Below are 14183 nucleotides of genomic sequence, written 5' to 3' on the forward strand. Positions count from 1 at the left end.
TTGTGCCTGTCCCCATGTGCTGCAAGATGGAAATCAATCCTCCTGCACATGCTCTGCTGTGATCCTGGTGTAAATATGGATGGGCACACCAAGCCTTCCTAAGGTCCCAGAGGAAGCCTGAACCAGACGAGGTGTGGTCAGCAGTACAACAAACCTCACTGTAGGGAGTGGTGGCATTTCACTTTTTTATATGATGACCTTTCCTATGGTTTTAACATTTAGGAAAGAAATCTAAGGTTAAAGGATTTAGCTGCTTTTCTGTCAAGGCACAATATTGTCCATATTGGCCTTGGGAGTGTCCTAGTTACTAGCATAAAGCTAAGATCACTTTTGTATGTTTTCCAGCTGGCTGCAGGACTCCTGCCTGTCTGGCTTCATGGTGGCTCAGATTAAAAGAGGAGATCAAAGTCTCTTTTCACAGAGGTACAAAAAAATTCCCTTATCACGGTGTTCATGAAACCAAACGCTGGCATTGACACCAAGGGGTAGGTAGCACATCCTTCTCTGCACCTTTCTGTGTCCCAGTGCAGAAGAGAAGTAGGCAGCTAAACAGAGGCATTTGCCACTTTCCTACCAGTCCAGATATGATTTGGTGAACACTTTCCTTCGGATATGCCTCAATAAGGTGGACCTTCAGGAGGCCTCCAAAGACATCTTGCCCTCTGCTGATTGAATGTGGAACTCAAACCAGTTTGCTTAAGCTGGGTTTGATGGTATGCCTCATTTCACTTTTGGGATGTAATTGTGCCTGCCAAGATTAACTTGAACCAAAGGGAACTGCAAGTACTGTCAAGGAGGAAGTGAGACAATGGCATGGAGATAAGGCATCTTTGGGTATAACGTCAAAAAGTTAAACAGTGGCCAAGCAATTGACTGGGAGAATGTTAATTCTGGGTGCCAAGCAGGGCTGCATAGGCTATTTGCTAAGGGTAAGGATCAAACTGAAACATTTATCAATTCAGTTTAGAAAGTCTGAAGTAAAGTGAAATAAAGGAAGAGCTTGTGAGATGGCAGCTTCATATAGTACAGGTGATCAAAACATAACAGTGTGTCTGCAGCTACACTGCCCCCAGGGGAGTGAGAAATAACAAAAGGGGAGTGAGAAATAACAAAATTAATAGAACTACTAAGCTTGCATGTTTTTTTGTTCCAGCTCACTGTGGCCTGAGTCAGAATTATTAATGAGTTTCTGTGTAAGAAACGGAGTTGTTTAAATTTGCAGCCTGTGGTCACACCTATAGGCAGTGTTTTCTGAAAGGGGCAAAGGGTCTCTGGTGTGGGGAGATGCAATAGATTCCCAGGTCACTGGTGGAAGCAGGGGTTTGATTTGTTGGTGGGATTTCTGTTGAGAAAGTGCCTGTCCCATCTGGCTTGTGAGCAGATGCAGGACTGTGTATGTCCCAGCAAGCCACTGGTGCATGTGGAGGCCAGGGAGGAGAGCGTGTGAGTCTGGGGAGTTTTTGGTGTGGCAGAGGAGTGGCTCCAATTCCCATATTTTCTCCATGTGCTAGTCTGCTGCTGGCTGGGACAGCAAAAGGAAAATTTCTGATGTGTGGCAAACACAGCTGGCCCTGCCACATCAGTCAAGCAGAAAAAAGAGGAAGATTTCATCAGAGGTTGTAATATATTCACCCAGAGATCGAGTCTAAAGTGCTGGTTGCCACAGTTAAAGATGTGAAGGAAGCTCATCCTGTCATCTCTCAAGGATGTGCACAGAAGGAAAGGAAAGGCAGAGTTCACCCTGAGGCCAGTGACACCCTCAGTCCTATAGATGAGGACTGAGATGGAGGACTCTGTTTTCAGGGTTGAAAAATATATCTCTGATGGCAATATACATTGGGAAGAGGAGATTATTGCATACGGTACAGTTTATTCCTCCTTTTAATTGATTAGAAAGGAAAAATTGAAGACATTGTATTAAGCCAGCTCTGCTAACAGGGATTTTATTCAAGATTGCAGAAAGAGGAAGTGAGAACCTAGGAAATGTCCAAACAATCACTTCCTCTGAATCTGTAATCAATCCCTTGCAATCCCCAACCCTTCAGCTGCATAGCAGTGTGGTCTTTGTCTACAGGATTCAGTGCACAGCATAATCAGTACAATGCATAAGAGCTGTTAACAAACAAAATAATAACTTCTGTAGAAAGAGATAAGTTTAAAAATGCATTCCAGCAGGGCTAGTTGGTTTCTATCCAAACAATCAGTACTAGTCCCCAAATAAAAATATCTTCATCCATCAAGGAATCCTTGGGATTAAAAAACTCACCTAGCTAAACAGAAAATAAAATGTAAATATACCCACAAAGTCTTGTTGCTGAAATATATATCACTTTTCTAAATAAAACTGACACTCTGTGATATTGGAGAAGTGATTAAGGGCCCAAAGTGTATTCTTCCAGTGGAAAAAGCTATATATAAAGGAAAAGGAAACAGAAGGACTTTCAATTAATTTGTCCCTATTCATAGTTTATGTGACAAATAGCTACAAGCTCAGATGTTCCAGAACTGCAAGCTTTTTAAGTCACCTTTAACATTTTTTGTATTTGATAATGTTGCCTCTAAAGTGCCATAACCCAGAGTTTTTTAATATTTGTCCAAGGGAGTATTTATTTGTGGGTCTGTTAGTTGCATCCTATGGTCGCTACTGCCAGTTGCTGAGTTTACAAGAGGCATAAATACTGTCTGAATGCCAAGAAAAAACAAAAGCAAATATCCCTCTCAGCAAGGTGAAAAGCTATAATTTGCAAACAGATATAATTTTCATGGTTCTTTCTCCATGACATAATTTTTTTTTTTTTTCCTTGTTTGCCTTCTCAGATGATCTTTTTTACTCAAACATGACCTTTCCAGGAGATGGAAGTCACATTTTCCAGCCATCTTCTTTCCATCCACAGCTTCTGCTACTTCTGGCTGAGGCTCTGGGGTGTGTTATCAGATGGGGGCTTATGAAGTCACTGTGCAGCCCAAGAAGATCTCAGCTCTACTACAGAGCTCCAAAAAGACCCAGTATTCAGTGATGCCTCCAGCTGACAGACTGGAGAGAGAGAAATGGTGAGGGTAGCAGGCAGTCTGCTGGGCTGGGACCCCGGTCTCACACGCTGCTGTGCTGAGCAGCACGTCCTGCAGTCATCTTCCTGCAGCCTGGGTCTCACTGTGCCCCACCCTCCCATGGGACATAATGGTTTTACTCTGGCCTTGCACTGTCTTACTCTCTAACATATAGAAAACAACTTTCCCTTTTTTGATGGGTTAGGAGGCTGCAATGGCCCAGAAATGACAGAGGCACGGGAAGGGGAGCCAGAGTCAAGAGGAGTGTGGGGATATTCTTGGACTGGCACAAGCCACCCCTAATATGCCATCAGAGACAATGTGGCTGAAATAATTTTGTGCATCCTTAAGCAATAGTTCTGCTCTTCCATGCTGCCCTTCTCTCTGTCCTTCTCTCTCTTTCCTCCCTGCTAGCACAGCTATAACACCAAATCTGCTGCTCCTCAGCTTCATCTGTTGTTTCACTCCATGCAAGCCAGTTCAATCCAACAGAATGTTCTACACCTAACATTTGTTTTATAACCATAAATTGTTACATAGTTTACATTTCTGTTGAAGATTGATGCTTTATTTCATGTATTTGTGTTAAGACCTACTGAGTCTTTTTGTCCCTTTTCAATATTTTAAATCTTTGCACTTTTAAATATATAATAGAAAAGCTAAAACTCACCACTGGCTGAGATCTAGCACAAGATCTTCAGGGCTGGCCCAGGAAATAATTCTTCCTGTTGTTCAGTTCTTGTCTCGACAACCTCTTTGGGACCTCACCACAATGAGGCCTGAGTCTTTGCCTTTCCCTTAACCTTAAAGTTAGCCCTAATGCTAACTGCAGCCAAGACCTGAGCTTTACATAAGGACCTCCAGCCTTGGCCCTTTCTCTGCCCAGATTTCCATAGGCATCTCTTTTGTAGGTCCCTGCTCAAACTGGACCCTTAGGCTTTGTCTCACATCTTGCATTAGCTGTAACCCTGAAAGTGACTGAATCCTTTACTCAAGATCACAAGAAAAGGGGAAAATTATTTGTGATGCCCAGACTTACCTTTATCAGCTTCTTGCAACTCCACATCAACTATACCACAAAACTAACACAGAATAAACCTATCTGCAGCCAAAACAACCAGAAAGAAATAATTTCCTTAGGCCTCCCTTTTGCAGCCATACTCAGATTTTTGGAGTTAGGGGAATGACAAAGCCTATTAATTAAATTAAGAAGTACTGCAAAGGGGTTTCCAGGAGAAGGTTTGTGCACCAAAGGTATATCTCTCTGAGAAGTCTGATCACTCCTTGGGAGAGATTTATTGTCAGGGTTAACAGAGATGCACAGCCAAGGTGTCCAGTTGTAGTGGGGCTGTAAAGGGCCTGCAGAGGCAAGGTCTGGGCAATGAAAAGAATTTCCCACTGACCCCTTGTTTACTTGGCCAGAGCTGAAGATTCTTCAGTACTGCCCAATACACCCCTAGGATTAGAGTTGAGGCAACAGAGACACAAAGCATGGGGGTCTGGTTGAGGGCAGTAGTCCAAAGACTGTTAAGGGAGACTAATTCCCTTGTAAGGGAATTCCCTCACAAGTAGTTTTTCATCCAGTCACAGGTGCCCTTTGTTCTGTCATTTTCCTGGGACGTTTTCTTGTAGGATATCATGTTTATGTCCATTAAAACACTTGCTGAGAACTATGAAGAGCAGACGTGTCACGACTTCTTGTTATGTGCAAACTGAAAACAAAATTGCAAACAAGCCTATAGAAAATACCCTCCAGCTGGAGTGTAAAAGTTGAAAAGAAATTTCCTGTAATGTTATGGAATACAAACTGTGTATTAAAGGAGCCTTTAGAATTTGAAATTAAGTATGCAAGAGGTGATGGAACATAAGACTCTTAACACAGGAGCTAGTGTATGGGGTTGAGTGAAAGACCTTCTTAATGACTTGTAAGACAGGAATGGAAGGAGTATGAGGTTCCAATTGTAGTCTTGAGCACAGTAAGTAATTTAAAAGTGAGCAGTGACTTTATGGGAGTGACCTATGAATACACATGCTGGTGGTAATTCAGGAAAATCCCCAGAATAGGAAACTGAAGGAAGCAAGCCTAGTCTAAAAGCACCTATCTTGGCTCAGAGTGAACTGTAGACATAAATAACAGAACTGGTCATTTTTTACTGCTACTGTAAAAACCCCACATCTAAGAACTGAAAAGAAACTTGCCAAGAATTCAGAATTTCCCAGATTTTTAGAACTTCAAGTTTCAAATTCTCTGAAATCCAGATTTTGTTTTCTGGACCCAGTTAGGTTGGTTTTGTCTTCAGATTCATAATGCCTGATGAATACACTGAAAAATAATCTTCTTTCTCTAATAAATTTTTCTGGGGACAATAACCTGAAATGTATCACTTGATATCAGTTAATTCTTCCTTTACACTGATAAAATTAGCTGACACCTGGCAGGGGCTTCATAAGCATGACAATGTTTTCATAGTGTAGCAGAGGCAGGAGCCGTGTGCATCACAGTGCTGTAACAGTGCTATTCACATTCTGTTAATGTATGTACCCCAAACTGAATTGCTCTCTATTGTTGTACTCCAGCAATGAAGAGATGATGGTGTTTTTCTATCATTTCTATTTTCTATTAGGATCTCTATTGTGTGCAGCTGCTGCAAGCTGCAGCCCCCCTTTCAGCCCTGAGTATCATTTGCCTTCTCTGCATTACACATTAGGAGGGGACAGAAATCCAAGGGGGGGATGATCACCAGCTCACATGGCAGCCCATGTGTATGAAGAGATGGCAACCTGGATACAGAGCAGCATCCTAACCAGCTTCCCCAGCAACAAGAGCTCACAAACAAAAGACTTGGATCATGTGATGGAGCTGATGAGGGTGCCACACAGTAAACAAACAAGGAAAGTTTTTGGGAGGTGGGAAATGATATTTAGTCGTCTGTTAGGGTGACCAGAAAGAACTAGATTTTATTCAGTAGTATTTGAAAAAGGAAAATGTCTGTGTATGTGTACTGACCTGAGTGTTCTTGAGTGTAAATCAGGAGCAGAGAGACAAGGGCAGAGAAAGGCTCTAGGACTCCTAAAGAAATGGTGAAGCTGGGGCAGAAACACTGGCACAGGAATATCCAAGTGTTGATTAAAAATTAATTGTTTTGCTAAACAGCAGTCCTGATCTTCAAGTGGTGAACTCATTTAACTTCATACCTCTCAAATCTGTCTTGTGTCTTTCCAAAGTTATCTACAAGGTTATACAAATTTCATGTCCACTCAATTTTTTACTTGGACTGCAGCAGATACACCTATATCATAAAAATATTTATTTTTCTTGCTTAGTTCTTAGGCAATGCAGTAATATGTTTCCCTCAGAGAGGCAGGTGTATCATCTGGTCACCACTCTCATTCACCGTGGATGCTGTGTTACATGTAAATCTCCAGCCCTGGGTTGTGGCAAACCATAGACTGCAGTTTTTCATTTCAGCCAGCCTGCAGATCTGTTTTGTTGTCCTTACACAGCTGACCTCAAGCATGAAGTGCTGCTCTCCAGGTCTTGTCTGCACCTAGATGAAAAGAGGCCTCTCCCTCCAGCATTTGCCACTTCACTTTCAGCAATCCCAAGCAAACCTCTAGTGTAATAAATAATTTCAAATCTATTCTTTGTCTCAAAAAAAAAAAAAAAAAAGAACAATACTCAGGATTGCTCCTTACGCAGGCTCACTAATTTTTCTATCCAGTGAAGAACTTCTTTTGAGGGCCAAATGGATTAAATGCTCTTTGGTCTTTTTCTCCTGTTGGTCTAAGTGATATAGCATCTTCCTTTATATATAGCAATGGATTGACGCATGTCTAGGTTCAACAGGAATGGGTTAGCTTTAATTCCAAAAGTAAACAATAGACTTGTTTATCAGCAATGAAGACTGAAAGCCATTCACTTCTCTTCATGGTATTTAGCCTTTACCACGTCAAGCACTAACGATTTTGAACAGGGAAAACAATTTTCCCTTGCACAGTAGGCACTCTGAGCTCCTCTCTCTGGTCTCCACTGCAATTAACACTGAAATAATGGCGTTCGTCATGTTCGTCACAGAGGGAAGACATGCAGTAGTCTTCAGATCTTCAAAAAGACATTTCTGGTGTGGAGATGCATTATTTATGTATTTTAACTGTAAATCTGTCTGATAATTCTGTCATTAAATGCTATCTCACCCTCTCCTTCTGTCCTATGCCAAAATGGTAAACCCCCTGAAATTAAATTACTATTTTTAAATTCTAGAGCATTAGTTTATTTGTACTTTCACATGTCTTTTAATATAGTGTGTTGAAAACCCTGAAACTGTTTTCACAGTTTGATCAAAGTGTGTGTTTAACACACAATCTGCCTCATCAATGGCAGATACTGAACTTTAACATCAAGAGATGTACGTATATGTATCCTAGCCACAAAAATCCTTGAAATCCTCTTCAAACTTGGAGCCTATTTCCCCACATTCAGCAGTGTTAATAAGTCTGCCCTTTGTGTTCGTAGTATACTTACAATGTATTTGGATGCTGAGTAGCTAAGAAGATGTACTCACAACTGATAAGCAAGCACGAACAATCTAAGAAAATCCAGCTATTTCTGAATATGGTGATTAATTCTCCATCAGTTCTAACGTTATAACATTACATCTGAGGTTGCAAAATTGTCACAAATTGATGCAATTAAGAATTTCCATTTTCTAGACTGAAATTCCAGTTCTTAAATTCCTTTTAAATCTATGCAATACACAGCTTTTCTTAACCATATCTTGTCAATCAGCCTCCACACCCAGTGGTTCTGATTACAGCTCTTATATCTCTGTTAGTGCATTACTTTTCACCTTGCTTGAAATACAACAACAGAAACTTTTTCAGTTAGAAATTTTGTTTCATGTACAGGCAACTAGATTTTTCACAGTTACCTTACTAATGCTAGCAGGGACATACATTACTTTTCTATAGTATCACTATAAATTGAAATATAGATGAGTAAAAGAAAAATTAATACTGTATCTTTGGGGATAATATGTTCTGGGGTATCTAGAAATATCTTTAGCCATACACACACACACACACACAGACACAGACACAGACACAGACACACACACACACACACACACACACACACACACACACAAATGGGACCGGAATATCAAATGATAAACTGTGAAATCCTAAGTGTAATTTCTTTTCCTTTTCACTTGGTTTTGTGGTAGTGCAGACTAGTGCTTTATCTCCACGCTGCTATGCTTGTTCAATATCTGGCATGCACAGCTGTTCACATGCTGTCTCGTGTATGTGCTCTCGTTATTTTGACCTATTTAACACGTGTGGTGAGGCAAAAGTGAGTGGCAGGCTTTTACATATGCATTTGAACTACATGGCTGCCTGTGAGGTGTATGTATGTATGTATGTATGTATGTATGTTTGGCTGTGTGGGATGGCTGAGAGCAGAGATCACACATGCAACCATGTAATTTAATGTTATGAATGAATATCTGCTTCCAGCCTCATTGTTTTCCAGACATTGTTGTGCTCAGAATGGGCTCGCCTGGCATTAATTTTCTGCAGCTAATTCCCTTCAGTGTCTCATTTAAATGTGCCCCATTTGCTGTGCATTTGAAGCTGAAGGCCTCTCTTACATAATGATGTACAGCACGGCCCCACAGCATGCCCCAGTATTATCTGAAATTTACACAACTACCTGTCCTAAATGTTACCAGCTCTTTCCCTGACTGAAATGTATTTAATGGTTTATTCCTTGTCTACTGTTTGTTTTACAGTAATTGAGGATGCGTTCCATAGTACAGTTTTAAATGCAATATGCCAGACAACTGTTGTTTCCTATTAATCATCTTAGCTGAAATAATAAAAGCACTTTAAATTTTGAATGCCAACTGTTCCTTTAAAATCTAAATGTCTTCTGTGCCTGTCTGTTCCTTTAAGTGGAAGAAAAAAAAAAGGAAAGTATTGTGATGATTAGATACTTTGAGGCATTTACAGAAATGCTACTGTTTTGCAGAACATAATGAGACATATTATTTTCCAGGAATTGCAAGGAAATGAAAAGGAAACATAAGTCACCCAGGTGTGCTGCAATTCTGAAAATGAAGCACAATGCTCAGTGGCAGCTGAGGCAGAACTGTTTATTTACAGTAAAACATTTTTAAATTCCTTTTATTTTTAGCTGTGCTCCTCTTATTTGTTAAGGAAAAGGGAAAAAGTGGAATTTTGGTTTTTCAAAATATTAGGTTCTTATTATGACTCATCACGTTAATGACAAAGGGGGATTATACAAACTTGGGGGAAAAGCCACTTGAATTCAAAGAATTTAAGTCTGTGGATCTCACTACTGTTGTGGGATCTTTCAGAAATATGAAAGTCCAAGAGAGAGATCTCATAGATTGAAAGAATAGATATCTTCTTGCTTTGGATGTGGAAATGGAAAGCTACTAACCCTAAGGAAAATAACTACAATTAACTGCATACTAATATTTTTTCCCAAGATCAGTATTTCTGGAGGAAAAATGTGCAGAGCCTTTTGGAGTCTCTGAATTTCTGCTGGTAGCTCTTTTATGGCCCGGCAGCTGGTTGCCTTTTTTAGAGATGTCATGGATGCATGAGATTTGGCTTAATCCCAGTTTGAAGTTTTCTTCCCAATCAAAGGCTGAATAGGTATTGTGCTTCCTACCTTACTAAATGCTTGCTGAGATTATCCTCTGTCACTTGCTGCTTATTATCACTGTATCCCCAAAGAACCATCCTCTCTGATGCGGTGCTTTTAGAAGTGTTATTTCATCATTGAAAAGATGGATTCCAAATGAAAAGGCACTCTCTACAGAAATAACATTTCATCTCAGGAAGATAAAAGGAGCTGCCTGTGGCTAGGTCTGGATTGTGCTACTTTTCTTGCACTTCCCTATTGATTTTTGAGCTTCAGGCCTTCTCTTGATTTAAAATGGGAGATAATGTGAATTCATAGAGGCTGCAACTGTAGAAAGAACTGAGACAGTCTGAGATGGAGATAAAGACCAATTCTTGAGGTGCAAGATGATGCCTGGAGAGAATCAGGGGCCAGGGAGAAAGGAGAAAGGATGAAGAGCAAAACAGAAGGAAGGAATGTGAAGTCAAGCCTTAAAGGACTTGCTCAAGTCGTGATCATACATGCCAAACCTGTGTCCTATCCCACTGAAGCAATGCCATGAACAACCTGTCTTCTTGCCAGTTTACAGTAACAACAACGTTTGGACCCTTAGATCCCAACAAAACTGGTTTGGCTTCTGTCCAGTCTGAGAAAAAAAATCCTCCTGCAGTCAGATTTACCAGGCACACTCTGTTCATAGGGTTAAAGTGTGCTTAGCCCTTGTAGCAGCTCTGAGTCAACACTTGCAGAGCAAGGGAATCTCTGTGAAGGAAAGATGGACATAAAAACTCACAAGCTCATTAACTGGAACAGAGTTACAAATGCTCAGCTGCTATCTACCCCTTCATTCACCTCTGTCCTGAGCTGTGAATGCCCTAAACTGCAGTGAGGCCACCTCCCATGTTAGTGCGTGGCAGCCTTTGCTGCCAAATGGAACCTGTTAGGGCATCCTACTTTGTTATACTGTGGTCCTTTTGTCCCTGGGGGAAAAAAATGCTACTGAGAAGTGATTTTTCTGCAATACTATAAATATTAAAGAGCACTTCAGACCTGTGGGCAATATTTTGCTTTCCTTGAGATGCAGCAGCTTTCCTCTCTCCCACCATCTTCTAACTGATGTTCACATCTGGCACACTTAGAGTGATTTGGTTGTGTCTCTGGTGGGTTTATGAGGATTAGATTGTGTCAAAAACATGCTGAAAGGTATTTTTTACTGAAAAAAAAAGTTGAAAATAAAGAAGCCAATGCTTTCTGCCAGCTAGGTCTCCTGAGCTGCCTGGATTCTACTTCTCACGGCTCCCTGATATGCCCAACTTTGAGGCATATCATTTCATCATCTTTGAGGCTGACACATTCCTGATCTCTGAATTGATGGCTCCCCAGCTATGTGGCTCACACCTCTGTTGATTTCACAGCAGCTGGCAGTCGTGATTGAAATTTTTTCCCCAAGCCTTTTTTTGAAAATTCATTTTGCCAAAAAATTTGGCATTTTTTAATGCCAATTGTCATTACAAAAGGGTTTTCCATTACACCATCCACATGCAAGATTCTTCTTTCAGAATGGGGCATTTCTGACTAAGGGAAGCATGTGTTTCCACTGTGGAGCACGAGGCACTGGGGACATGTGTGGTGGGTCTCTCAGGCCTGCTAATTCATATGTGAAAGTGTGGAGCAGGTCTAAAGTCACAGTCAAATATGCCTTTTACAGAGAAATAAGTGATAGCCCTTTATTCAACAGGGGGCTGTGTTTATTCACACAACAATATGTGTGCCCTGTCAGCTTTCTCACTGCAGGTTAGCACAAAGGAGCTGTAACACAGGCATGAAAAAGTCCATTGTACCAGGGCCTGTGCCAGCTCCAAGAAGAATATAATCTGGGAAAACTGAGAATCAGTATAAAGGCTTGAGGTCTGTTAGCCTGACACAGAGAAGCTGGTGTTTCTGTCTCCTTTTGCTTGATAGGAATTGTTACTAAAATGGTAAAAATTAGAGACATTTCAGAGATACTTCAATCACTAGCTAGTCCTAAATCCCCTGAACCAGGGAACTGCAAGATTTTTTTCCCATTTGGCGATCTAAATCAGCATTAAAAATATATAAGACAGACTTCATGAACTGAGAAACAAAACCAAGTGTAAATTAAAGAATGGGATAATTGAAAGCAAGACATCTGTCTTAGAAACACACATGAAAATGTTCAAAAATGTTATTATTTTTGACAATCTTCATTATAAGGCAATTCTAGCCTGGGTTGGGTCCTGACTGTATTTCATGCTAAAAAATATGATATGAAGTGAGTTCTTACACAAAGATTTTGGTGTAGAAGTTTGAAATGCTGCAACAGATAAAGACAGGCAGGAGGATTAATGGAGTATCTTACTTATCTTGATCAGTAACACACAGAGATCTTATTTCACACATTTACTAAACAGCTCAGAAAAGAGAGGAAAGAGGGAAGATTTGAAGGCCTAACTTGGAAGGGTAGCAGAGGAAAGACATGTACTAACTGAGGAGGACAGCATTTGCATCACAACCTTTATTCAATATTTTACTTTTTCTTATTTTTCCATGTGTAGCTATAAGCCTTATGCTCCGTTGATCACTCAAACCCTGTTCTGGATTCTTAAAACAGTTCCTGACATAGTTTTGGCTCGTACCAATTCCTCTGGCAATTCCTGAGCGCAGGAGTCAAGCTAGGCCAGGAACTAGTCCCAGCAGAAACCGTGGAGGAGTCCATGCTCTTTTGGAAGCTGAGAATGGACAGATGCACTCCATGCAGTTGGTCAGTGAGTGGTCCTGGGAGCACTAAAGAGCTGTAGCCTGTGTTCACAACACATCTCACACTGGCTCCAGTTACACTTGGAAATGGACCAGTGCTCTCTGTATAAAATCCCAGGGTGTCAAGAAAAGGACTCCTGTTCCGGCTCACTGCCTGTGAAATGCTGATTTGAGGGACAGACCTTGTATAATATCAATAGTCTATGGCTGAAAAAAGGACAGAGTACAATTCTCCTGCGTCTTTAGCATAAGATCTCACTTTCTTTCTATTTCTTTCCCTTAAAACTGGCAAGCAGATTTATCTCAGCTGGAAGAGAAGACGTAGGTGTTTTCCTGTTCTTCCTGGATAGTCTAATTGATTATTCTTACTTATAAAACACGTGAATGTGCAGCAGAGCAGACACCTTCTCATCCTACCCTTTTCTAATTGTCACCAGTTCTTTCTTCACTTAATTCAGTGACTTAATCAATTGACTATAGAGTCAGTCCCTACTTGTTGTTCTCTTGCTTGTACAACTCTTACATTTTTTCTTGTAAATTGGCTTATTTCAACAGAGGCTTCAGAAAACGAATTGCAGAGCAGGTCTCTTTTGAACTGAGGTGAGTTTCTCAGGGGTTAGAATATCTCCTGCAAGATAAGATTTGTGAATTCAAAGTGCCTTTGAAGTGCTACAACCACTTCATAGGTGCTGCTTTTTCCAAAAGCATGGGCATTCCCATAATCGCTAGATACTAGTTGTGAGAAGAGTTTTTCTGCTGGGACGTAAACCATACACCAGGGTAGTGAAGCTGAGTTTGTGTGTGACACAGGCTTGCGGCTTTTTAGGCACACAGCATTTTGTATCACAGAACCACAAAAAAAAAATAGAAAGTGATCCCCTAGTCCATATCCCCACTAAGTCAGGTCAACTTGCTCAGGGCCTTGTACAGGTGAGTACTTTGGATCTCAAAGAAAGGAGAATCCACTATTCTCAGGGCCCCTCATCCAGTGCTCCACTACCCTTATTAGAAATGTCCTTTTCTGAAGTGTGTGATCATTCACTGCATTTTGTCCTTGTGCACCTCTGAGGATTGCCCTCTATGGTCCCTTTTAGACTGTGGTGGACAGTCCTCTTTATGCCTCTTTTCTCTGAGCTAAATGATTCCAGTTCCTTTAGCTTCTCTCTTCTATGCTTTAGAGCCATTATTCTCTCTTTGGCCCTCCAGAGAGCTCTCTCTGGTTTGCCTTTGTATGAAAGTGTCCAATGCAGAATATTCCAGATAAGAGTTCAGGAGTGATAAGCAAAAGGAAATAAACACTGCCTTTGACTTCTTGCTTGTCCTGCTGCTGCAGTAATAATCCACTCATTCATGTTCAACTTGTCCACAGTGATCCTCCAGAATGTTTTCTGCAGAGCTGGTACCTAACCAGACAGCTCCCAGCCCCTGTTGCTGCATGAGATTATTCCACCTCAGGTGGACTTTGTGCTTGCCTTTATTCAGCATCATGACTTTCTGCCCCGTTCATTTCTCCAGACTTTGGCTCCTTTCGAATGACGAGCCTGCCTTCCAGCGTGTCAGCAGCTTCTTCCAGCTTGGTGCCACCCATGAGGCGGCTAAGGGTGCCTTTCTTCACATGCTCAGGTTGCTGTTAGATATACTGTCCCAGAACTGAATCACAGAACACACCCATAATTGGCCTCCAGTTGTACTTTGCACCATTGGGTAC

General features: G+C 41.1%; 1 long non-coding RNA gene across 1 annotated transcript in view; it reads left to right on the top strand.

The window, feature by feature from the left end:
* Positions 1-345: 345 nt before the first annotated feature.
* Positions 346-14183, top strand: part of LOC147653587 (uncharacterized) — a 41098-nt gene continuing 27260 nt past the window's right edge. Inside the window, exon 1 of the long non-coding RNA XR_015286481.1 lies at positions 346-485. This is a non-coding gene — a long non-coding RNA (uncharacterized LOC147653587). The remainder of the gene's footprint in view (positions 486-14183) is intronic.

Source organism: Cyanistes caeruleus, chromosome 4 (assembly GCF_971803275.1).
Source record: "Cyanistes caeruleus chromosome 4, bCyaCae1.hap1.1, whole genome shotgun sequence".
Lineage (NCBI taxonomy): Eukaryota > Metazoa > Chordata > Aves > Passeriformes > Paridae > Cyanistes > Cyanistes caeruleus.